This window comes from Homarus americanus, unplaced genomic scaffold (genome assembly GCF_018991925.1).
Source record: "Homarus americanus isolate GMGI-L3 unplaced genomic scaffold, GMGI_Hamer_2.0 scaffold13284, whole genome shotgun sequence".
In the NCBI taxonomy this organism is placed as follows: Eukaryota; Metazoa; Arthropoda; class Malacostraca; order Decapoda; family Nephropidae; genus Homarus; species Homarus americanus.
This window is the reverse complement of record NW_024750842.1, coordinates 449707-476479: the sequence shown is the minus strand read 5'-3', so window position 1 is coordinate 476479 and position 26773 is coordinate 449707. Positions and strand designations below refer to the sequence as shown.

Here is a 26773-nt window from a genome sequence, read left to right as displayed (position 1 = left end):
AAATCTTTGTTGAAATGACTGTCTGTTGATTTTGGTTCAGGTGTCCAGAGAATTTTGAAGGTTTTAATTGTGTAAGGCTGACGGAGGTACCTCTCTCTCTCTCTCTCTCTCTCTCTTTTTATACTTTGTTATAATGTTTGTTTTTTTTGGTAGTGCCTCCTCCTCACCCTCCCTCCTCCTCCTCCTCCCTCCTCCTCCTCCTCCTCCTCCTCCTCCTCCTTCCTCTTATCCCCTCCTTTTTCCCTTTTCTTTCCTCATTCTTCCCCTTTTCCTCACCTCCCATCTTCCCTCTTCCCCTTCCCTCTTCCTTCCTTACCTTCCTCCTCACCTTCTCTTCACCCTCTCCTCCTCACCCCACCCCCCTCTCCTCCTCACCCCACCCCCTCCTCACCCCTCAACCCTCCCCCCAGGAGAGAGAGAGAGAGGAGAGTTTTACCTCACCGTCAACCTCCCGAGTTTAAAATATTCTCCCTTGAATTTTTCCTCGTGTGACCAAAAATATATTCTCAGAAAAGAAAAATTTGCTATATAATAAAATAGTTTATTCCTGAAGGAATGTTTCTTGATTTATCCGGCAAGAAATTGTGTTAAAACAGCTGTAGAGACGCATGTGTGTTTGTTGATGTTATAGAGTCTTATCTCGTGTGTTTGTTGGTGTTATATCTTATTCGTGTGTTTGTTGATGTTATAGAGTCTTATTACGTGTGTTTGTTGATGTTATAGAGTCTTATCACGTGGTTGATGTTATAGAGTTTATCACGTGTTTGTTGATGGTTGTTGTGATAGAGTCTTATCGTGTGTTTGTTGATGTTATAGAGTCTTATCACGTGTGTTTGTTGATGTTATAGAGTCTTATTACGTGGTTGTTGTTATAGAGTCTTATTCGTGTGTTGTTGGTGTTATAAGTCTTATCACGTGTGTTTGTTGATGTAGAGTCTTATCGTGTGTTTGTTGATGTTATAGAGTCTTATCACGTGTGTTTGTTGATGTTATAGTTTTGTGTATGGTCTTTGTTGGATGTTTAGAGTCTATACGTGTGTTTGTTGATGTTGTTTTGGTTTATAGAGTCTTATTTGTGTTTGTTGATGTTATAGAGTCTTATCACGTGTGTTTGTTGATGTTATAGAGTCTTAATGTGTGTTTGTTGTATGAGTCTTATCATTGGTTTTTGATGTTATAGAGTCTATCACGTGTGTTTGTTGATGTTATAGAGTCTTATCACGTGTGTTTGTTGATGTTATAGGAGTCTTATCACGTGTGTTTGTTGATGTTATAGAGTCTTATCACGTGTGTTTGTTGATGTTGTCTTATCACGTGTGTTTGTTGATGTAGAGTCTTTATGTGTTGTTGGTGTTATAGAGTCTTATCACGTTTGTTTGTTGATGTGGTTGTTTGGATGTTATAGAGTCTTATCACGTGTGTTTGTTGATGTTATAGAGTCTTATTACGTGTGTTTGTTGATGTTATAGAGTCTTATCACGTGTGTTTGTTGATAAGTCTTATTACGTGTGTTTGTTGATGTTATAGAGTCTTATCATGTGTTGGATGTTATAGAGTCTTATACGTGTTTGTTAGGTTTATCACGTGTGTTTGTTGATGTTATTTGTGTTGGAGTCTATTACGTGTGTTTGTTGATGTTATAGAGTCTTATCACGTGTGTTTGTTTATGAGTCTATCACGTGTGTTTGTTGATGTTATAGAGTCTTATCACGTGTGTTTGTTGATGTTATAGAGTCTTATCACGTGTGTTTGTTGATGTTATAGAGTCTTATCACGTGTGTTTGTTGATGTTATAGAGTCTTATCACGTGTGTTTGTTGATGTTATAGAGTCTTATCACGTGTGTTTGTTGATGTTATAGAGTCTTATTACGTGTGTTTGTTGATGTTATAGAGTCTTATCACGTGTGTTTGTTGATGTTATAGAGTCTTATCACGTGTGTTTGTTGATCTACAGAGTCTTATCACGTAGTTGTTTACTGTGGCGGCTTGATTTGTTCCCTTTTGATTGGTTAAAACACTTGCTTTTTGTTTATAGATTTTACAGCTATTGCGTCATCTCCTATTCCGAGGTTCTCATTGGCTGTCACACATCGTAATAAATTCCCACTTAATTAACGTTTCTACTCTCTGATTGGTTGGTGTACCCGCATAGCACGTGGGTTTTTTTCTTTCTTTATATTTTACTCAGTGGTCTTGGCTGTGAACCATTGAGTGTTAATAACCGATTAAGCCCGCATAACACGTTGAGCTCGTTAGTGATTGGGACAGTGAATCTGATTGGTTAGGTTAAGTTAGGTTTGTTGTAGTTACGTTAGGTTAGGTTATAGGGTTATGTTAGGTTAGGTTAGGTTGTTATGGGTTATGTTAGATGAAGTTTCTTCTGTCTGTCTGTCTGTCTCTACAATCTCTCTCTCTCTCTCTCAGGTAATAGCCCATTAAGTCTCATTATACAGCCCTTATGTGTGTCTATGGTGGCTCACTGTCTACACCCGTCACTTTTTCTGTCAATAATTTAGACAGGAATAAATCACCGTCCATATTAGCGAGGTTTATAACTGTCAATATTGAACACAGGTGAGCCTTTATTAATTATATAGTCACCTGAGTCATTATGGCGCGCTCCCAGGTATCAACACGAGCGCCGGCACGATCCGTCAACATCGCCTGGCGTTCGTTCGTTCGTTTGTGGCTTTCTCGTTAGGTAGGTTAGGTTGGACATCAGGAGGAGAGGAAGACATTGGAGTGAGGTGAGGGAAGAAGAGGAGAGGAGGAGGAGGAGGAGGAGGAGGAGGAGGAGGAGGAGGAAGAAGGAGGGGAGGAGGAGGAGGAGGAGGAGACAGGCTGAGAAGGATTGTAAGGGCTGATCCTACGCTGCTGTGTGTGTGTGTGTGTGTGTGTGTGTGTGTGTGTGTGTGTGTGTGTGTGTTTTATACCTGGAGGGAACATTGTTATACCCCTCCAGTTATATGTACCTGTGTGGATATATCCTCATAATAGCTCTGGTATATAGCCGTGCACCATGAGGGGGAATATACGAGGGATATATTTGTAATGAGTATAACCCATCCACACACACCGGGGTAGATCAGGTCTTACTCTCGACTGAACGAATACAATTAGGAGGTTTGTTGGGGCTTAGTAGAAATGTGATTCACTTCAGCCTTAATTAATTTATCTGAGTGTAATTATTGATTTGATTCACTTTTATTGTTTGTCGTTGTTTTTAATCACGTTGTTGTTTGTTTGTTTGTTGTTTGTTTCGGTCTCCACTCTCTGTCTCTTTGCCAAACCTTCCTCAGGTAACGTCAATTTACCTGGGAGTGTATGAATGAGTTCCTCCTCCTCCCTCCCTCTCCTGTACCTCCTTCATCCCCCGTCAGCTGTGGGGGCGCCTAAGGTCCTTCACTCCTTGTGTTCTCTCTCTCCTTCAGGATGTTCATTATCCTTGTCTGATGGGGGAAGCAGCCATTTTAACATCCTGATTGGGAGGTCCTATTCCTCATCCTATATATCCTGATGGGGAGGGTCAGTATCCTTCAGGCCGTAGGAGGAGAGGTTACATCCTGAAGAGTCCTGTTAACCCATCCTACATATCCTGGTCCAGTATCCTTCAGCGTGCAGCAGGGAGAGAGAGAGAGAGAGACTACCCCTGCTACCAGCTGTTAAGACAATCAGTGGCAGGAAATGAGACTGGGGAGGTGAGGGAGACTGAGGGAGGATGAGGGAGGGAGGGAGGGGTGAGGGAGGGTGAGGGAGAGTGAGGGAGAGTGAGGGAGGGTGAGGGAGGGAGGGCGTCACCCACCACAAGCTCTAACCTGTGACCACCATGAACTGCTGTGGTCACACCCACCCACCCCATCTGTTCCACCCCATCCATCCTACTGCTTTCCATCCCTTCCATCCTTTCCACCTCGTTCTCCTCAATCCACCCTCCCCACCCCACCCAGCTTACCAACAGGGGATTTGCATGTGTATCAGCCAGGAGTCCCCTCGTTCGATACCACCTTTAAGAATCCTAATACATTCATGACTATTGGAAGCAAAAATATTCGGTCAAGTGCAAACGTGATTTTCCCCGTTTCAGATATTTGTGAACTGTAGTCCGGGTTACAGGAATTTGGCTTGGAAGACAGGTGTGCGTGTAGGGTGTGTTGCTATTTCAGGGTGTGTGAGAGGAGAGGAGAGGGAGAGGAAAAAGGGAGGGTGAAGGAGAGAGGGAGGGAAGAAAGGAGGGTAGGGAGAGATAGAAGGGAGGGGAAGGAGGGAGGGAAGGGAAGGGGTGAGAACTTTTGAGAAAATCACTTAAAAATTCCGTCAAATGCTCTCCAACTCTCTGGGTCAGTATTGGAAACTTTATATCTTTTTTGAAGGAAGGGAGGGAGAGAGGGAGGAGAGAGAGAGAGGGGGGGAGAGGGAGGGAGAGAGAGAGAGGGAGGAATGGAAGTTCTTTACTGGGTATTTATTATAGAGAGCCTTACTCCCATCTCCCCCTCCCTCTTCCCTTCCACCTCCTAGCCTCCCTCCCCTACTTTATCCCTCTTCCTTCCCCTATTCACTTTGGTGTGTGTGCTCCTTCTCCCTCCTTTTCATTTTACCCCCCCCACAGTATCAGTCATCCTGGGTGTGGTGGTACCTTCTTGGGGGGCTTAACTAACCAATAGGAGGCATTCTCTTAGTGTATTTGTTAGTTTTCTCTGAAGTGTTATTGGTATTAATATTGAGTTTATATACGAGTTATGTTGTGTCTAACTAACCCATCTTGTTATCGTTACGAGATGTGATTACAGCAACAGTCTTAAATACCTTTAATTAGGGTAGTTAGTCGTGTGGATGTAATTACTGAACCGAGTAGTTGGATGGAGTCATTAGGAGACGTCATTTTAAGGTTATTAGAAGGTGTTAATTAATCAGTGTTGGTCATTAGTGGTTGTTAAGGTGGTGGTTGTTATTGTCGTTTGTCTTGTTAATTTACAGGTTAGAATACAGGTATACAGTAGGTAACTCCAGGTACTGAGGTAATTACAGGTACATGAATACAGTACATTAATGGGTGTAGATTCAGGTACAGATACAGGGATAAAATACAGGTACAGGCAAAGATAGATACAAATACAGGTAATTACAGGTACAAGTGTCGATTTAAGCACAGGTACAGGTATGAATATTGGTAAAGATACATGTACACACCTGAGGAACAGTGTACACTAAATCATACACACACACACACACACACACACACACACACACACACACACACGGAAGCAGTGATGGTAACAACTCTGCTGGCTGGCTGTTAATGAGCTTGTTACCTCGGATGACGCAAATGAGGTCCTCTCAGGCTGCTGATTCAGGTAATGTGGGTCTCTCTCTCTCTCTCTCTCTCTCTCTCTCTCTCTCAGGACAGCGAGGATTGAGTAAAAACAGAGGAGAAACGTTCGAGTCTAAGTAGTATTGACGGAGGTTTTTCAGTCATTCACATATATACATACATACATACATACATACATACATACATACATACATCACCCACCCACACACCTCACTTTTCCCACCCATACCCGACTCCACCCCCCCCACCCTCTCACACCTCTCCCCACACACCCCACACAGTCATAGCGGGAAGGCATAATCTGCAACACTGGGGACACAGGCCTGGTGCGTTGATGGTGGTGTCTGACAGAAATATAAAATAGGAAACTGTGCGAACAGGAAATAGCAAGAGAATTTTCCTGATAGTGAGGTGTGTTTGAGGACCGAGTGTGTTTGAGGGACCAGAGTGTGTTTGAGGACCGGAGTGTGTTTGGTGGACCGAGTGTGTTTGGTGGACCGAGTGTGTTTGTGGACCGGGTGTGTTTGAGGGACCAGTGTGTTTGATGGACCGAGTGTGTTTGAGGGACCGAGTGTGTTTGGTGGACCGAGTGTGTTTGGTGGACCGAGTGTGTTTGGTGGACCAGTGTGTTTGGTGGACCGGGTGTGTTTGGTGGACCGAGGTGTGTTTGGGACCGAGTGTGTTTGGGACCGAGTGTGTTTGAGGGACCGAGTGTGTTTAGTGGACCAGGTGTGTTTGGTGGACCGGTGTGTTTGGTGGACCGAGGTGTGTTTCAGGGACCGAGTGTGTTTGGGACCAGTGTGTTTAGGACCGAGGTGTGTTTGAGGGACCGAGTGTGTTTGAGGGACCGAGTGTGTTTGGTGGACCGAGTGTGTTCAGGGACCGAGTGTGTTTGGGACCGAGTGTGTTTGGGACCAGAGTGTGTTTGAGGACCGAGTGTGTTTAGTGGACGAGTGTGTTTGCAGGGACCGAGGTGTGTTTGAGGGACCGAGGTGTGTTTGAGGACCGAGTGTGTTTCAGGGACCGAGGTGTGTTTGAGGGACCAGTGTGTTTGAGGGACCAGGTGTGTTTTAGGGACCGAGTGTGTTTGGTGGACCGAGGTGTGTTTGAGGGACCGAGTGTGTTTGAGGACCGGGGTGTGTTTGAGGACCGAGTGTGTTTGAGGACCGGGGTGTGTTTGAGGACCGAGGTGTGTTTGAGGACCGAGTGTGTTTGGTGGACCGAGTGTGTTTGAGGACCGAGTGTCGGGGACCGAGAGGTGTGTTTGAGGACCGAGTGTGTTTGAGGACCGAGTGTGTTGAGGACCGGAAGGTGTGTTTGGTGGACCGGTGTGTTTGAGGACCGAGTGTGTTTGAGGGACCAGTGTGTTTGAGGACCGAGTGTGTTTGAGGGACCGAGTGTGTTTGAGGACCGAGTGTGTTTGGTGGACCGAGTGTGTTTGAAGTGGACCAGTGGTGTTTGAGGGACCGGTGTGTTTGAGGACCGAGTGTGTTTAGGGACGAGTGTGTTTGAGGGACCGAGGTGTGTTTCAGGGACCGAGAGTGTGTTTGAGGACCGGGGTGTGTTCAGGGACCGGAGTGTGTTTCAGGGACCGAGTGTGTTTCAGGGACCGAGTGTGTTTCAGGGACCGAGTGTGTTTCAGGGACCGAGTGTGTTTGAGGACCGAGGTGTGTTTGAGGACCGGTGTGTTTCAGGGACCGAGTGTGTTTCAGGGACCGAGTGTGTTTCAGGGACCGAGTGTCAGGGAAGAATAATTTTGTCAAGTGAAAAATGAATTTGCATATTTCGTCATGTTTTTATTTTGTTGTTTTAGGAAGTTTTTGTTGTTGTTTTGGTTTATTTATTTGTTTATCTTTATTGTTTGTTTTGTCAATATTTTTTATTATTATTTATGTTATTATGTTTATAATTTGTTTTTTATTTACTGTTTTTTTCTAGTGTGTGTGTGTGTGTGTGTGTGTGTGTGTGTGTGTGTGTGTGTGTGTGTGTGTGTGTGTATGTGACATCAGGCTCATGTGATTAACACCCTAGATTCACTTTAATAATAATAATAATAATAATAATAATAATAATAATAATAATAATAATAAGTAAAATCATACACATTCACAGTTGATTTGGTATATACTGTTACCATGTATAGACCATGCAGGTATACCTGAGTCCATCACTCCTTCACCTAACACACAAACATCAGTGATCAGCAAGGTGTATATGTCCCTTACCCCTGAACACGATAACACAGTGAGCTTTATGCCCTTTTTGTGTTCAGGGTAAGCGTTTGACTGTACACCGGAGTTTGAGGTTTTGAGAATTAATTTTTTTGAAGCCGAAGAATTTTAATGTTGCTTTAGTTCTCAGGATCTGTGGTGAAAATGTTGAAATTCTGGGAATTATTTATTATAAAAGTCACTGATGTGTGAAAGTTTAATGATTAATTTCCTGAATGATTTTAGCGTTTTTTGTGTTGAGATATCACTTATCATCCTTCTCCTCGTACCTCCTCCTCCTACCTTCCTTCTTCTCTTCCTCTACACCACCGGCTCACTTACACTCCTCTTCCTGGATCTCACAGTTACCAAGGAGATGGGGCGAGTTACGTCAGCAGGTGGGGTGTGTTACCACTGCCATAAGCCAGTCCGGTGTGTGTGTGTGTGTGTGTGTGTGTGTGTGTGTGTGTGTGTTGTGTGTGTGTGTGTGTGTGTGTGTGTGTTTCCGGTGTCTCAGATGATCACACACACACACATTAACCTCTCCTCCGACGTTATCCCACCTCCTTCCATTACTTTAGGCCCCAACACACTCCAGGTTGTAGATTTCACTAAGCTCCTCGGCGTCACCATAGACAACAAACTAAATTGGAAACCACACGTCAGTGAAGTTGTCAAATCCTCCAGTTTCCGTCTCCACCTCCTCCGCCGACTCAAGTCCTCTAGGTTCCTGCACCGAAGCTCCTCAGTGTTTACTCAACATTCACTTCCCAAGCTCACCTATGCCTCCCCACCTGGTCTTCCTCCTAAATGCCACAGTATAAACACCTAGAAAAGTGCAAAAGAGGGCATGCAAGATTATTCTCTCCTTCCTACTCCACATATCAAGAAGCGCTCAACACACTGACCCTCTCGGCTCTCACTGACCATCACCGACCTCATCTGCAAATTTGGTGAGAAGCTTCTGCACCATCCTCGACACGGCTCTACTCCACCGAGATCCCTCGCCCGAGAATTGCTGTTCGACACACCTACATCCAGCCCATACGAGCACGAACTGATCGCTATAAGAACAGCCCAGTCCCAACCATTGTAAAAATTATCAATAACCTGTAATCAACTAGTGTATTCACTCCCAGTCAATCTTACTTTTTGCACTGTCACTATGTTGAAATGTCCTGCAGTTTGAGCTTCTCCCTACCTAGTTATTATATATCATATTTTTATCACTTATGTTACTTGTACAGGTATATTATTTGTAAATCAAGAGACCCATTCCACAATTATGTAACTGTATATTTTCAGACCTTCCGGCTGCCAAGCTCTTTCAATAAACCGTTTATTATTATTATTATTATTATTATTATTATTATTATTATTATTACTACACTATCTCTCTCTCTCTTTTCTTTTTTTCTCTCTCTCAGTGAGGAGGAGGATCTATACAGTTGTTTATCTGTCGAGGCCGTCACCTTAACGCTAACCAAATCACCCACTGAAGTTATGGGCGCTCGTTCAGGTCAACCAGATTCACTTATTGACACAGACCTGGGCGATGTTTGTGTATTGGGGGTTACAGGTAGGGGAGGATAGGGTTGTGGTGTTGGTGTGTGGTGTGTTTGGTTGTGGTGTTGGTGTGTGGTAGTGTTTGGTTGTGGTGTTGGTGTGTGGTAGTGTTTGGTTGTGGTGTTGGTGTGTGGTAGTGTTTGGTTGTGGTGTTGGTGTGTGGTGTGTTTGGTTGTGGTGTTGGTGTGTGGTGTGTTGGTTTTGGTGTTGGTGTGTGGTAGTGTTTGGTTGTGGTGTTGGTTGTGGTGTTGTTGTGGTGTTGGTGTGTGGTGTGTTTGGTTGTGGTGTTGGTGTGTGGTTGTTTGGTTGTGGTGTTGGTTGTGGTTGTTTGGTTGGTGTTGTTGGTGTGGTAGTGTTTTTGTGGTGTTGTGTGTGTGTGTTTGGTTGTGGTGTTGGTGTGTGGTGTGTTTGGTTGTGGTGTTGGTGGTGTAGTGTTTGGTTGTGGTGTTGGTGTGTGGTGGTGTTTGGTTGTGGTGTTGGTGTGTGGTAGTGTTTGGTTGTGGTGTTGGTGTGTGGTGTGTTTGGTTGTGGTGTTGGTTGTGGTGTGTTTGGTTGTGGTGTTGGTGTGTGGTAGTGTTTGGTTGTGGTGTTGGTTGTGGTGGTTTGGTTGTGGTGTTGGTGTGTGGTGTGTTGGTGTGGTGTTGGTTGTGGTGTTTGGTTGTGGTGTTGGTGTGTGGTGTTTGGTTGTGGTGTTGGTGTGTGGTGTGTTTGGTTGTGGTGTTGGTGTGTGGTGTTTGGTTTGGTGTTGGTTGTGGTTTGGTGTGGTGTTGGTTGGTGGTAGTGTTTGGTTGTGGTGTTGGTGTGTGGTGTGTTTGGTTGTGGGTTCATCCATCCATCCATCACCTACAGTCCTCATAAATCCACCACCTCATCCGTCTCTCTAAACAAGTTTACCCTGGCTTTTATCTCCCCCACTCCTCTTCCCTCTCTCTTTCTCTTCATCTCCTTTCCCCTCTTTTTTCTCCTTTTTGCCTCCCCTGTTCTCTCCCCTCTCTTTTCTTCTCTTTCTCCTCCCCTCCCCCTCTCCTCCCTCCCCCCTCCCCTCTCCTCCCCCTCTCTCCTCCTCCCCCCTCTCTCCCTCCCCCCCTCTCCTCCTCTCGCCCAGGTGTGAAGGTCTCGTCACCCTCCGCCTCGATTCTTCTCACCTCAGGACAATACAGGTGTTAAGTGTTTAATTAATTGAGTGTTTTCTTATTTCTCTCAGGTAAAATTTTACCCCTCACTCCTCCCCTAACCTCCCCTCCTTGAACCTGCCTCCTCCTTGACCCTCTCTTCCCCTGATTCCCTCCTCCTTCTTGAACCTTTCCCTTGAACGTCCCATCCCCCTTTGGCAACAGATTTAGGGTGGTATCTTAGTGTGTGTGTGTGTGTGTGTGTGTGTGTGTGTGTGTGTGTGTGTGAGACAGGTAATTAAAGTCGACAGGTAGACAGATCTCGACACCTGTAATGGCTCATATAATTAAAGTTTACCTGGGAAATTTACCTCCTGCCAATGAGTCTCTCTTATCACTCGCACAGGTGTGAGAGTCTCGCCTCAGTCTCATCTATCGCACAGCAGGATAAGAAAACACCTGATAAATATGTTAATTTAGTCCCACCTACTGTACCTCCCCTTCCCTCAGCAGCTCCTCCTCTTATCTCACGCCCAGGTGTGGAAAGCTCGCCTCTCTCACACAAGATAAAAAACCTCACATTTGTTTTCATAGTTGTTAGTATGAGTTAGTTAAGCAAGTTTTATCAGAGGGAAAAAATAAAACCTTCTTGGTTTAGGTCTTATCTCGTGTGTGTGTGTGTGTGTGTGTGTGTGAGTGAGAGATTCGTCCCTCCTCTCTTTCCAGATAACACACCCCTCCATTAAATTGTATTGGACATGACTCACTGCCTCCCCTCCTCTCCCCACACCTGTCGTTATCTCCCCCATGATAAAGGTGTTCACGCGCCATAATTAATAAAGTTCTCTATGGATGAAATGAACAACTTTCACACCACAAGCACCTTCCTCTCCCGTAGCTGCTTGTGTCTGGAACAGTAACCCGGTATATTGGATGTGTTTAAGACTGTATTGGTTATACTCACTGTAGACCAGAGTTGTTGTGTTGTATAGCAAGCGTGTGAAAGGTTGACTCCTGCCGCACCTGACCAATTAAACTTTGTGAAAGACTCGTGACCTCTCACCTGGAGCACTAGAGAGTCCCACAGGTGTTAAACTGCCTTAATTAACAAAAGTTTCCCCTTTAAACACACACTCTCCCCCTCTACCTGTTCCCCTGGCAACCTAACCTAACCTTACAGTGGAGCCCCTCACCTGGCCGGGTCTCCCTCACACCTGCTGAATGCATTGTTAATGAGCGTGAAGTCCAGGGTAATTGGTTACCATGGCGACGCTGATGCTGTCCCTCGCGACTACAAGAGAGCGGCGGCCAGAGTGTCATCTGAGGTCACGAGTGGGTCAGCTGAGGTCACGAGTGGGTCAGCTGGGGTCACGAGTGGGTCAGCTGGGGTCACTGAGTGTGTCAGCTGAGGTCACTAGGGTGTCAGCTGGGGTCACTAGAGTGTGTCAGCTGAGGTCCAGTGGTGCTGAGGTCAGAGGGTCAGCTGAGGTCACAGTGGGTCAGCTGAGGTCACGAGTGGGTCAGCTGGGTCACGAGTGGGTCAGCTGGGGTCACTGGAGTGTGTCAGCTGGGGTCACTGGAGTGTGTTAGCTGAGGTCACTGGAGGTGTCATCTGAGGTCACGGTGGGTCAGCTGAGGTCACGAGTGGGTCAGCTGAGGTCAAGTGGGTCAGCTGGGGAGGGCAGCTGAGGTCACGAGTGGGTCAGCTGGGATCACTGGAGTGTGTTAGCTGAGGTCACTAGAGTGTCAGCTGAGGTCACTGGAGTGCGTCATCTGAGGTCACTGAGTGGGTCAGCTGAGGTCACGAAGTGGGTCAGCTGAGGTCACTGGAGTGCGTCAGCTGAGGCCGGAGTGGGTCAGCTGAGAGGTAGTAGTCCAGGACAGGTGGTGAGGTGGGCCATTTGGCGGGCCACCTGTTCAAATTTGGTGGTTCTCTCGGGTGAAATTGGCCAGAGAGAGAGAGAGAGAGAGAGAGAGAGAGAGAGAGAGAGAGAGAGAGAGAGAGAGAGAGTACAACAGGTGTGTTTATTGCAGGTAGTCATCAACGGGATTAAGTAGGCGTGGCCAGATTGACCTAAAGGTAGATGTACACTGTCTTTCTTCTCTCTTCTTTTTCTTTCTTCTCTTTCTCTTTTATTTTTCTTTCGATTTATAGTTATATCTCTCTCTCTCTCTCTCTCTCTCTCTCTCTCTCTCTCTCTCTCTCTCCTGGTGGTGGTAGTGGTGGTAGGGGGTAAGTGTGTGTAATAATAATAATAATAATAATAATTAACGGTTTATTGAAAGAGCTTGGCAGCCAGAAGGTTGAAAATATACAGTTACATATTTGGGGAATGGGTTTCGAATTACAAATAATATACAAGTAACATAAGTGACCAAATAAGATATATAATAACTAGATGGGGTGTGTGTGTGTGTGTGTTTATGTGTGTGTGTGTGTGTGTGTGTGTTTATGTGTGTGTGTGTTTTGTGTGTGTGTGTGTGTGTGTGTGTTTTATGTGTGTGTGTTTATGTGTGTGTGTGTGTGTGTGTGTGTGTGTGTGTGTGTGTGTGTGTGTGTGTGTGTGTGGGTGGGGAGGGGCAGCAATACCTCCCACTATATTGAAAATCCCCAACTTGCTCCGTCCTGTCGCCAGCCTCCGTTATTTAAGTTGGACCATTACTGTAATGTTGGGAAGAGCTTGTTGCGGCGGTGGTGGGTGTGTGTGTGAGGTGCGTGGTGGAATGGGTGCGTGTGGTAGCGTGCGTGTGTGTGAGGTGCGTGGTGGAATGCGTGCATGGTAGTGACGTGCGTAGTGGTGTTTGTGCGTGCTTGTGTGTGTTGCGTGCGTGTGGTGGCGTGCGTTCATAAATCAACTCGCCCTCCTATACTGTGAGAACGCATCTAATCACCTCAAGTACAATATAATCAAAGCTATAAACAGATTCTCAAGAGTTTCGTCAATGTAATGTGTCCGTCTGAGTGTTGGTAATGCGAGCCTCGTCAATGACTCGCCACAACTACCGCTCATTGTTGGATTCTCAGTAGTTGATACGGGCTAAGTTTTCCCCTTAACGCAAGTGATTTATTTAACCTATGGAACAAAGATGGTTTTTCAGTAATAATAATAACAATAACAATAATGATAATAATAATCAATACCTGAAGATTAGACACCCAAGCTTATTTTACCTGATAATTAAATATCCTAACGTTACCTGGGGATTAGGATATTTCACCAGGTAAAATAAGTTTGTGTGAAGGGGGGAGGATCTTAACCTGCCCCAACCAACACTAATCACCTTTAAAGAACAACATAAATATTCTCGGTACTTCCCTCCCTTAAGTAAGTCCCTCTGGTCCAGTTAGGAGACGAGATGAGTGTAAGGAACCTCTCAACCCAAGACAAGGACCTAACCTAACCTAAAGTAACCTAACCTAATCTGATGTAACCCTGCACAACCTAACCTAACCTAACCTAGCACAGCCTAATCTAACCTAACTTAACCTAACCCTAATCTAACCTAAAGTCAACCAGATAAGTGGATTTATAACACCTTTGAGAATTAGGAAGTTTATTTTTTTCTCGTAAATGTTAAAACAATATTTTCATTAAGTCTTCTTGCCAATAGCTGTCTGGGGTGGGGGTGGGTACACAAACATCTCTCGTACATAAACACAAAGATAAAATCACCCGTGTCACATTATTTTACGGCAGTGACGAAGATGTTTAAAAAGAGCCACACCATCTAAAGTGTCACACCATGTTGAGGAAGTGTCACACCATCTTGGTTTAAATTTATCACTGTGTGGGGGTGGTGGGGTGGGGTGGGTGGGGGGTGGGGTGGGGGGTTGTATTGTGTCTACTTCCGTGTTTAAATGTTTTAATTAGGAGAGTTTTATCGAACCTTGGTCCCAGTAAACACGCCGTGGTGTTTGATGCCAGCCAGCCACTAACTCACTCTCTCTCACCCACTCATCCAAACGACTGACCCATCCATCCATCCACCCACTCTTCCACCCACTCATCCACCTATCCACTGTCCTCTCTCTCCCCTTCCTCCCTCTTCCTCCTTCCTTCCCTCCCTCTCCTTCCTTCCTTCCCTCTTCCTTCCTTCCTTCCTCCACCTACCCACCGTTCCTCCCTCAAGCGTTTATCTAGTTCCTTGTTATCACCTCCCCGTCTGCACACCTGTGAGGGAGGGAGGGAGGAGGAGGGGGGAGGGAGGAGGGACAGGTAGTGTGGGGGGAGGGAGGAGGGGAGTGGGGGGGGAGGGAGGAGGGACAGGTAGTGTGTTGGGGGTGGGAGGGAGGGACAGGTTGTGTGGGGAGGGAGGGAGGGACAGGTAGTGTGGGGGAGGAGGGAGGGACAGGTAGTGTGGGGGGAGGAGGGACAGGTAGTGGGGGGGAGGGAAGGACAGGTAGTGTGGGGGGGAGGACGTGTGTGGGAGGGAGGGAGGGACAGGTGTGTGGGGAGGGAGGGACAGGTAGTGTGGGGGGATGGAGGGAGGGACAGGTAGTGTGGGGGGAGGGAGAGGGTCAGACAAGGTTAGGTTACATATTGTGATGTATTTAAGTCAGCAACACCGTGTAAAATATTCATATCGACGATTAATCAATGAGGGAACAGTAATCCCGTGGGGGCAAACGTGACGTCATATTCTATCAAGATTCAGCCAATGAGGGGGCAGTAATTCCCCCATCTTTTTGCTTGACGTCATGAAGATGTTCTTGATTGGCTAGTGAGAGAGAGAGAGAGAGAGAGAGAGAGAGAGAGAGAGAGAGAGAGAGTTCCCCATGTTTGTTATGAGGGGAAAACAGAGGTAGAGAGACACAGGTGTTTAATTAGACTTTGTAATTATTGTGGTGGCCTTGGCAGTTATTTCCACCGTAATGGAAATATCAGCGAGGAGACGAGTCAACACCCCTTGTGAGTGTGTGTTGACAAGTCCTTAACAAACCTCTATGTCAGAATACGTGTATGTTTACTTTGATGTATATGAGGTAAGGCAAGAGAGAGAGAGAGCTATCTTGACCACTCTAACACTTGATTGTTGTCTTTGATGTGGCAGAAGCTCAGTTAACCGTGGTCGACCCTCACTGTGTACGGCATAGCAACACACACACAAACACACACACACACACACACACACATCATCACTCTGGACTGTAATGGTATTGGTAGTCAGGTGCAGATATCGCCAGTGTTAGCAGTAGTCAGGCGAACGTTCGTCTGTCTTAACGTCCTTATGACAAAAGACCGCCGGTGCAGGTAAACGGTAGTCTGGTGTAACGAGGCTAAGATAAGTGCCAGGCGATGTTTCATTTCTCGTGCTGGCGAAGTTATATACAAGAATTGATGCAAAGTTGTGATGGAAATTATACAGGGAACTCTTTCTGTGTTTACTTGTTGCTGGCCGTGGTGAAGTCCGGGAGGGGGGGGGGGGTTATTGAGATAGGGGAAGGAGGGAGAAGAGGAGTGAGAGGGAGGAAAGGAGTGGGAGGAGGAAGGAGAGGAGGACAGAGGTAGGAGACTTGAGGAGGGGGGGGAGGAGGAAGTGAGAGGGAGGAAAGGAGTGGGAGGAGGAAGTGAACACACACACACACACACACACACACACACACACACACACACACACATACACACACTACCAGACCTACTTTCCCTAGCTGCTGGAAGGCTTTGTACCTCCCTTTCCCCTCCTCCCTCCCTCCTCTCTACCCCGGGAAGACAATTGAGCTCCTCTTATTAAGGCAGGTGTCGCTGTTCTCAACGTGGGGCCTCTATTGGCCTTTCATTAACGGACTCCACAGTAATTAAATTCCGCCACAGTCACAACATTTGTCCAGGTGAGAGAGAGAGAGAGAGAGAGAGAGAGAGAGAGAGAGAGGGGGTTGATGATCATGTTAGGATGAATTTAAATTGAGAATACAAGACAGTGAGATGGGAGGGGGAAGGGGGTGGGTAGGCAGGGGGTAGGGTGAGGCAAGAGAGATGGGGAGGGAGGGAGCTAGTGAGGGGGGAGGCACAGCAGCTCACAACTTAGCCACACTAAACCTACTGTAAATCAACCCAAAATTGAAAGTTGTTTTAGTCAAGTTTCCCTGTAATACTACAGCAGTGAGGCGGTGAAATATATTACTTGAGTCTCCCTTCTCCCCGTTTCTATTCACAGGTTTGGTTTGGTTAGGTTAGGTTAGATTTGGTTAGGTTAGGTTAGGTTAGATTTGGTTAGGTAGGTTAGGTTAGGGTTAGGTTAGGTTAGTTTTGGTTTGGTTAGGTTAGGGGTTGGTAGGTTAGGTTAGGTTTGGTTAGGTTTGGTTGGGTTAGGTGCAAGTTACACCAAGAGGCTACACGCTATAATTATATCAAGACACTGACCTAATGAACCGGTCTGGGAAACCTGACGCCGATTATTACAGATTTCAGATCTTAATGATGTGTTGTGGAGCTTCCAGATTTAACCTCATTTAATATTTATAACACTGGGTATAAGGATGTGTGTGTGTGTGTGTGTGTGTGTCAGAGAGAGAGAAAGTTAAAACTAATTTGTCTGAAATATGTATTACCGTTTATCCTCTCTCTCTCTCTCTCTCTCTCTCTCTCTCTCTCTCTCTCATCTCCACATTTAAACCCAGAAAACACCTTAACTCCCTCTTTGTCTGTCTCTCTTATCTCTCTCTCTTTCTCTCCCCAACAGAGATCCTGGAGACATTATGTGACCACTTCCTGCCAAACAACGTGTCCGCCATATTGTATCTCTTCAACTCTGAGACCTATGGCCGCTCTACCGCTTCCGTTCAGTATTTCTTCCAACTGGCCGGTTACCTGGGCATACCTGTCATCGCTTGGAACGCCGATAACTCTGGCTTGGAGAGGGTGAGTCCGTCCCAATACTGATACTGTACTAAGATCCAATTTTTTTTTAAAGTTTGGTTAGGTTATGGTTGGTTAAGGTCATTATTAGGTTAGGTCATTATTAGGTTAGGTCATCATTAGGTTAGGTCATTATTAGGTTAGGTCATTATTAGGTTAGGTCATTATTAGGTTAGGTCATTATTAGGTTAGGTCATTATTAGGTTAGGTCATCATTAGGTTAGGTCATTATTAGGTTAGGTCATTATTAGGTTAGGTCATTATTAGGTTAGGTCATTATTAGGTTAGGTCATTATTAGGTTAGGTCATCATTAGGTTAGGTCATCATTAGGTTAAGTCATTATTAGGTTAGGTCATCATTAGGTTAGGTCATCATTAGGTTAGGTCATCATTAGGTTAGACCAGAAGGACATACAGTTCTAATCATTTCCAATCCCGGTCATTCCTAATCCTCCCCCCTCCCCCGCCCCCAGTTTCAGTAATCCCAAATCCCATAGTCCCATTCCCGGTAAGCTCCAATTCCAGTGACTCCCAGTTCCAGTAATCCTAATTCCAGTGACTCCCAGTTCCAGTAATCCATAATCCCTGGACCCAATGATGCTGGAGCCTCACCTAAGCCTCAGGAAACCATTCTATTAAGTCTGATCCAGCCAACGACGTGTTTACAAAAGCTCATTAGCCTTTGGGTGTATTAATGACGTCACTCTGTACTAATAATGACGTCACTATATAAACATGTACTAATAATGACGTCACTATATAAACATGTACTAATAATGACGTCACTATATAAACGTGTACTATAATCTCTTCATTGTCTTCCCCTCGCTGCTGCTATAATTAGGATCAGGTAAGTCTCCCCTCACACACTGTTTAATGTTCCCGTTTTCTGTTGGACTGGAGTGTACATGAGTTTGGCTGTATCAAATTTCTGTTTTTTTTCTGTTATTGTCTTTATTTTCTTCTGTTTATATCGATGTAAATGAGATATATATATACACACAATTTTTTATAGCCAAGAGGGGATTTTTTTATAGCCAAGAGGGGATTTTTTATAGCCAAGAGGGGATTTTTTATAGCCAAGAGGGGATTTTTTATAGCCAAGAGGGGATTTTTTTATAGCCAAGAGGGGATTTAATAGCCAAGAGGAGCTATAAATGTAGTAACCATGAGAAATAACACACACACACACACACACACACACACACACACACACACACAGGGGTCCAGTTTGTTTACATATCTTGTTTGTTTGTACATAGTATATATTGCGTGTACTGCTCTCGCCTGCAATTGTTTGTTTACGTGAGAAGCGATTTTGGTTGTTTGTGATGTATGTGTGTGTTGTTTAGCCTCGTCCTTGACCATGTACTGGGGGGGTATAGTGTTGCTGTGTCTGTCTGTCTGTACGTCATGTCGGAGCCTTTCAATAACTAAAGAAAGGTTAGGTTAGGTTGGGTTAGATTAGGTTGGGTTCGGTTGGATTAGGTTAGGTTACGTTGGATAAGGTTAGATTTGGTTGGGTTAGGGTTTTATAATCAGATATTTCCATTAGTGTTTACCGGACTGTGTGTGTGTGTGTGTGTGTGTGTGTGTGTGTGTGTGTGTGTGTGTGTGTGTGTTATTCAAGGAAACGCCATTACACTGACACCTCCTTATAACGAACTTCTCTCTCCATCTCGTTAGTTGGTGTTTCACGTCTAACGGACACTCGATATAGCGGACTTTTCCCCCATGTAATCCGTTAAATAAAGATTTCATTATATTTTTCTTGTTAGGATTTATATTTAAGTTTTTTATTAACTTGTTGTTGTAGTTGTTTTGTTGTTGTTTTTTGTTTATAGAATCGAGTGGTTTAATTTTGGTATATATATATCTTTACGTGGTTTAATTTAATTCATTAAATAACTGTATTGTGAAGACTAATTTATCAAGCATGGTGTTGTCCAATAGGCGATGATTACTGACTTAACCACCGAGAATGCTGGGTTTTGATTGGCTAGTCAAGGTCTGAGATATATATTGGATTTTTTTTTTACAGTATTTGGTAATTAGTGATTGTTTATGTTTTGTTATCACTGGGGAAAAAACTTAGTAATATATTAAAGGTGTTTAGGTTATCAATAGTAAATTACCTGTTTGTCATTAAGCTATCAGTCAGGTACATACATACTCACTCCCACTCCTCCTCTCTATCCCCCAACTCCCCCCACCCCCTCTCTCTACCCCTCCCACCCCCCCTTACTCCCCCTCTTTACTCTCGACAGCAACGAAATGACCTGATAATGGAGTTTGTCCGCATCAGTGATTAACTTCTCCTTGGGAACCACCACCTACCACCACCATCACCACCACTGCCACCTACCATCACCACCTACCACCATTACCATCTACACCTACCTGCCGTACCATCACCACCTGCCACCATCACCACCTACCACCATCTTACTTACCACCACCACCACCCTGTCTGCCACCATCCACCACCTGCCACCATCTTACACCTGCCACCATCTGCACCTACCATCACCACCACCTACCACACCTACCCACCCTACCTACCACCATCACCACCTACTAGCATCACACCTACCACCATCACCACCACACCTACCACCATCACCACCACTACCCTACCACCACCACCACCACCACCATCACCACCACCACCACCACCTACCACCACCTACCACCACTGCTACCCCACCACCACCACCTACCATCACCACCACCACCACCACCACCACCACCACCACTACCCTACTACCACCACCACTACCTACCATCACCACCTACCACCACCACCACCCTACCATCACCACCACTACTACCTACCACCATCACCACCACCACCACCACCATCACCACTACCCTACCATCACCACCACCTATACCATCACCACCACCACCACCACCATCACCACTGCCACCTACCACCATCACCACCACCACCATCACCACCTACCACCACCACCACCACTACCCACCTTCTTCAGTTCATCTCCATCATGTTCCCCCCCTCCCCCCTCCCCCCTCCCGCCCCAGGGAATAAACTGAGGGCCAAACACACGGGACATATTTACCTTGACAAGAAGTTTAGTAAAATGACTTGAGACTTATAAAGGAAAAGGTAATTAAGCTTTTATATGGAGCTTCTCGAGAGCTTTATAATATGTAGTGAAGATTGATGTGGGAGCTTTGGTTATGAGTGTTGGTGGTGGTGGTGGTGATGGTGGAGGGTGATGGTGGTGGTGGTAGGTGATAGTGGTGGTGATAGTGGTGGTGGTGGTGATAGTGGTAGGTGGTAGTGGTGGTGGTGGTGGAGGGTTATTATTATTATTATTATTATTTATCCCACTCACCACTCTCCCTCTCTCCCCCACCCCACTCACCACTCTCCCTCTCTCTCCCTCTACAGCGCACGTCGAGTCCTCAGCTACAGTTGGCCCCCTCTATCGAGCACCAGGCGGCGGCTATGTTGTCCATCCTACAGAGGTACTCGTGGCCAAAGTTCGCCATCGTCACCTCCCTCATCGCTGGCCATAACGACTTCATCCAGGCCCTCCGTGACCTCATCCTAGAGCTACCTAACAAGGGGTCAGGTCAAGAGTGAGTATTTGGTTGGGTTATGTGAGGTCAAAGGGGTGAGTGTTATGTGAGGTCAGGTTAAAGGAGGCGGGGTTAACTAGAGGGAGGGGGTTGGGTTAGGTTAGGCTGGAGGTAACATTAAAACACACAGGCTCGTGACCTCTTGACAATATCGTTTCATAAAGTGTTTGGTTTTCAGGTTGAAAGGTCAGAGGTCGATGGAGATCATGTGTTATACTGTATCTCCTGTGGTGGTCTGACCTCTGTTGATGATGGCCATGATGATGATGATGATGATGATGATGATGATGATGATGATGATGATAATAATAATAATACACCTTTTCACATATCCGTTGAGACATTGTTACATAACTATTTGACAAATTTCATAACCGAATGACAGAACACATATTGAATGACAATCTAAAATAACTGTTGGTGGTCTGTCATTCTCCAAGTGTTACATTCTCAAACTATATGTAGACCGTCGGTTTATTGTTCACGTCTGTCAACTTCATAACTTATGTCAGTCACTTCCGTTAGTTTGAACGAACAGTTATTTTAGATTGTCATTTAATATGTGTTCTGTCATTCGGTTATGAAATTTGTCAAATAGTTATGTAACAATGTCTCAACGGATATGTGAAAAGGTGTAATAATGATAATAATAATAATAATAACAATAATAATAACAATAATAATGAAAATAATAGTAATAATAATGATAATAATAATAAAAACAATAATCTGACCTGAATTGACCTGACCTCATCTGTTCAGGTCAATTACACTACCTGGCGACACAAATATAGCCCTTGATTATTAATTCAAAAATGTCAAAGGTGAGACTAAGGTTGACCCAGCCAGGAAAACACTGGAAGGTCAGAGGTCACAGTCTCTCACTTAATAAGGTCAGAGGTCACAGTCCCTCACTTAATCAGGTCAGAGGTCACAGTCCCTCACTTAATGAGGTCAGTGGGTGGGGGAGGAGGAAAAGAAGTGGTCGACGGAAGGGAAGGGGTGGGAAGGAAAAGGGGTGGAAGGAAAGGGGTAGTGGAAGGAAAGGGGTAGTGGAAGGGAAGGGGTAGTGGAAGGAAAGGGGTAGTGGAAGGAAGGGGCGAAAGGGGTGGGAAGGAAAGGGTAGGAGGAAGGGTAGAGGAAGGGAAGGGGTAGTGGAAGGGAAGGGGTAGTGGAAGGAAAGGGGTAGTGGAAGGGAAGAAAAAGGATAGGTCCGTATTAGCGTGTGTTTGCTCAGCGTAAGTCATGGCGCCGTTCATCACGTTCACCTGGGTAAAAGATCGGTGTCTCAGCTGCCTCGGTCACACACACACACACACACAAAGGCAACTGACTGACATTCGTTCCTCTCTCTCTCTCTCTCTATAACTAGTTCAAGGTCAGACTTAAATAGCTCCCACTGGGCTATAATTAGGCTAGTGACGTCACAAATATCCCCCCCCCCTATCAACACTATGTATATTTTAGCTCACACAAATACCTTTTTTTAGCTCACACAAATACCTTTTTTTAGCTCACACAAATACCTTTACCGGGACTGTGGCGGACCTGGCAAATGTTTATCAATCATTTTATGTTTTTTTTTAACTTTATCAGGAATATTTTTTGAATATTTTTTTTATCCTATTTATGGTGAAGGAGAGGGAGAGGTGGGTGAGGGAGAGGAGGATGAGGGAGAGAGGGAGATTGAAGGAAAATGGAGGTAGAAGGAATAGGGTGGAAGAAGGGGGACAGAAATAGGGAAGATGGGAGATATGAAGGGAGAGAGAGAGAGACAGAGAGACTATGGGAAAGACAAAACGAACTAGAGAGAGAAAGAGATAAAGTTAGGGAGACACACACACACAGACACACACACACACAGACACACACACACACACACACACACACACACAGACACACACACACCATAATGAACAAGTCAATTTCCCATCACATTCATATTAATTTTTTTCCCCTTCTGAATCAAATTTCCCCCTTGACAATATATTAAACTCGCGTCTTGCTTCCGTCTAGTTAATAATAGACAGTTACCGTCACCCTGCGTCCCCGACCAATCAGACAGAGAGCGTCAACCAATAGAACTTCGTCTGTTCAATAGTCTTCGCCATTTCCTTCTCTCAGCTGTTTTTGGCGTCCCCGTTGCCATGGTGATGATGACGTCAGTGTAAACATTGGAGATAAGGCCTTTATACCCGGAATGTGTGGAAGTTATACACGGGGGGGGGAGGGGTGGGTAGATTTATCCTGTCCTATCCTACCCTATCCTAAGCTAACCTAGCCTATCCACTCCATCCAGACAAATAGCTTAATTTACCCTAATATAACTCAACTTACAGGGTAGAGGTGGGTGGGTGGTGAGGTGGGTGTGTGGGTTGGGGTGTGAGGGTGGGTGCGTGGGTGGGGGTGGGTGGGTGGGTGAGGGTGGGTGCGTGATGTTTGCATAGTGAAGATGGGCGTGAGACAGGTGACGTAAGTAAGGTGTGAGAGAGCTTAGCTTGACTCTCCCTCCCTCCACCACTAATCTCCACCATCTCCACCACAGGTTCACCATCACCAACACCGTACGAGTCAGTGACCCAGAGACCGACCTCCTGGAGTTGGTCAGCTCGGAGGCCAGAATCCTCTTCCTCTACTCCACCCGCTCTGAGGCCGCCAACATCCTGGCCACCGCTGCCAAACTCGGCCTCACAGGTGGGTGACTCTGGCCTCTTGACCTCTCACAGATGGATCCTACGGCTTTTACCCTCCCACAGATGGTTCAACTTGACCTCTTGACCTCCCACAGATGGCTCACCTTGACCTCTTGACCTCCCACAGCAGCAGGGATATAATTATTGTTTATTGACCATCTGTATAACAGCTATTTATAGTGCTTATTTGGTCTGTGTCTGTCTGTCTGTCTGTCTCTCTCTCTCTCTCTCTCTCTCTCTCTCTCTCTCTCTCTCTCTCTCAGTACACCTATAAACACTGCCTAATGCTCCACCCTCCTTCTGCCCCTCCTCCAGGCACCAACTACCTGTGGATAGTGACCCAGAGTGTCATCCAGACCAACGCCGAGGCCCCTCAGGAGTTCCCCGTCGGTATGTTAGGTGAGTACTCATCCTTGTTCGACCTTCCTTCCTTCCTCCTCCTGCGTCATTCTGCGTCATTCTGCGTCCTTCCTTCCTCCTTCTTCATATATCCTTACTCCTTAGTGGTTTAATTTCCTCCTCCTCCTCCCCACCCTTCCTATCGCCCCTTTTATTTCCCTTCCTCCATCACCACTCTCCTCTTTGCACTCCCTACCCCACTCACCATCCCTCTCATTTCCCCACCCCACCTCCTACTCTCCTCCCACTCCCCTCCCACTCCCAACTATTAAAAATTTACCAATGACGTAATTAATACATATATAACGGAATAATAACATGTGTGTGTGTGTGTGTGTGTGTGTGATAATATTTTTTTGTATATCCAAAATTGTTTATTCATGTGACGGGGAGATTAATATTTTTTTTTTATATTTGAAAGACTAAAAAGTTTGTAATACTCTCTCTCTCTCTCTCTCTCTCTCTCTCTCTCTCTCTCTCTCTCTCTCTCTCTCTCTCCATTAGGATTTATGGCTCCTCTCTGTCGTAATCGTTCAGCTATAATTACTCTCGTCTATTTTCATCCCCTGTCGTACCCATCCGTCCGTCCACCCGTTCATTCATCCATCTTTTCATCCGTTCATTCATCCGTTCATCCATCCATCCAGAGACAAAGATAGAGAGGTTCACTCTAAGTTGGTTGGAAGTAGTTTCTAAGGAGCTTGAACAACTTTGTAGATCAGGAAAAAAAATATAAACTAAAAGAAAATATTGAAGTTCCCCCCTCTCTCTCTTCACCTTAAAAGCCAATATACTTTCTGGACCAGTAGACACGTCACCCCTCAAGCAGCGTCTGACCAACACTGAGGAGGTACCAGCGCTGCCTTGTCCATCAACCATTAAACTTGTCCACAGAGAGAAGTCCTATTACCTGATTGGTTCCGGGAGACTATGGATTAACCAATAACAAAAGCCTGTCATCTCTGTTCCTTGGATTTTGCCCGCGTTAGATGTTGTCATGTGGGGATTTGTGATTTGGTTTGGTTAGGTTAGGATAGGATTGGCTAGGATAGGACTGGTTAGGTTAGGTTAGGAGACGGGGGAGGCAGGGGGGGGAAGGGGAGGAAGTCAATTTTTCCTCCTTTTTGTGCAGTTTGTGAAATATTTGACAATATTGAATGACGCCATAAAAGTTGGACGAGAATTTGTTGTCGAAGGAAATTTTGGGGGAGGGAAAAAATAAAGGAAAAGGAGACTTGGAGAGTTAGTTTAGGCGGGCGAAGGTATAGGTACGCCAGGTAGACGAACGTACGCCTGCCTTCTGCTTATAGTGGCGTCCCCTCCCTTCTATTTTCGTCTCTTTCTTCCCTTCCCTCCTTTCCCTTCCTCCCTCCCTTCCCTCCTTCTCCCCATCCCTCACAGCCTGGAAGACACGACCACAGTATCATATTCCCCTCCCACCTCGCCCCCCTTCCCCCCCCTCCCCCCCCCTCGCCCCTCACTCCTGACACACCACCAGGAAAATATTAAACCAGGGTTCTTCCTTTTTTTTGGAGGGGGGGTTGAGGGGTCGTCATAAGGGTGGGTCGTCATAGAAGGTGGGTCTTCATAAGGGTGGGTAGTCATTTGAGTGGAGGGTCGTCATGGAAGGTGGGTCTCAATTTGGGTGGACGGTCATGGAGGGGTCGTCAGGGGGTAGTCGTCATGAGGGGTCGTAAAAGGATGGGGTCGTCATAGTAAATCATTTTTATCACCACCAAAACAATTCAATACTGTTAGTTTATATTTTCCTTGAATTTGTTGTTGTGAAAAAAAAATGTTGGATGTTGTTGATTTTAAAAGTGGGTTGTGTTGTTCCTCGACCAGCTGGCAATAAACCGCGACATGAGCACCCAGGTCTTGTACACGAGGCGGGTCAGGGGCGGCCACCCACTGTGCGCCCCTCCACCCACTGTACACCCCCCACCCACTGTACCCCCCTCCACCCACTGTACCCCTCTCCACCCACTGTACACCCCTCACCCCACTGTATCCCCCCACCCCACCAGCTGCCCCCCTCCACCACATGTGCCCCCCCACGCACTGTCACCCCCTCCACCCCTGTACACTCCCCGCCCTGTATCCCCTCCTCTTTCCTCTCCCTTCCTCATCCCCCCCTCCTCCCTCCCCCCCCTCCAGCCGCCTCTGATGGCTTTCAATTAGAGGGAGACAGCTTTCTTGAAGGTCGAGAGTAAACTTCCTTGTCTTGGAGTCTTGGAGGTTTAAGTTAACGCCTCCTCCCTCTCCTCCTATCCTCTTCTCTTCCCCCTCTCTTCTCCCTCCTTTTCTTTCCTCCTAACTAACATTTTGGAGTCTTAGAGAGAGAGAGAGAGATCCATAGACATGCACAACATAAGCTCTCTCTCTCTCTCTCTCTCTCCCAGGTACGACTATATAGTAAATTATAATGGAGTCGAGAAATAATGCACCTGGAGTCTTTCTCGGGTGCTTGAACTAGTTGTTAACAGCCGGATAAAAATAGCCTCTGCCAGACCTTCCTCAGGGGACGGATGGATGACGGATGGATGAGGTGGATGAGAGGGTGAGGGAAAGAGATGGATGATGTGGATTACAGATGGATGAGTGGGTGAAGGAAGGTGGTGAATTACGTTGCTGATGGATGAGGGGTGAGAGAATAGACTTGGTTAAAGGTAGGTAAGGGTAGATGAAGGGAGGGAGGAGGGGAAGAAGGGAGGAGGAGGGAAGAAGGAAGGAGGAGGGAAGAAGGGAAGGAGGAGGGAAGAAGGGAAGGAAGACAAACAAGGAGAACAGAAGAACAAAGTCGTGCTGTTGAACCACCACCACCACCACCACCTAACCTAACCTAACCACATTTCTAATTTTATGTTGTGAAGCTCCTGTTGTTGTTGTTGTTGTTATGTTGGTGATCTCTCTCTCTCTCTCTCAACTATACTATTAGGTCTAGGAAGGTAAATTACAGGTTAAACTTTAGAATATGGATGTGGTTAGTGACCTTTC

General features: G+C 45.9%; 1 pseudogene; it reads left to right on the top strand.

Moving 5' to 3' along the window:
* The window catches only part of LOC121854223, a 108667-nt pseudogene that overhangs the window by 36975 nt on the left and 44919 nt on the right, over positions 1-26773 (top strand).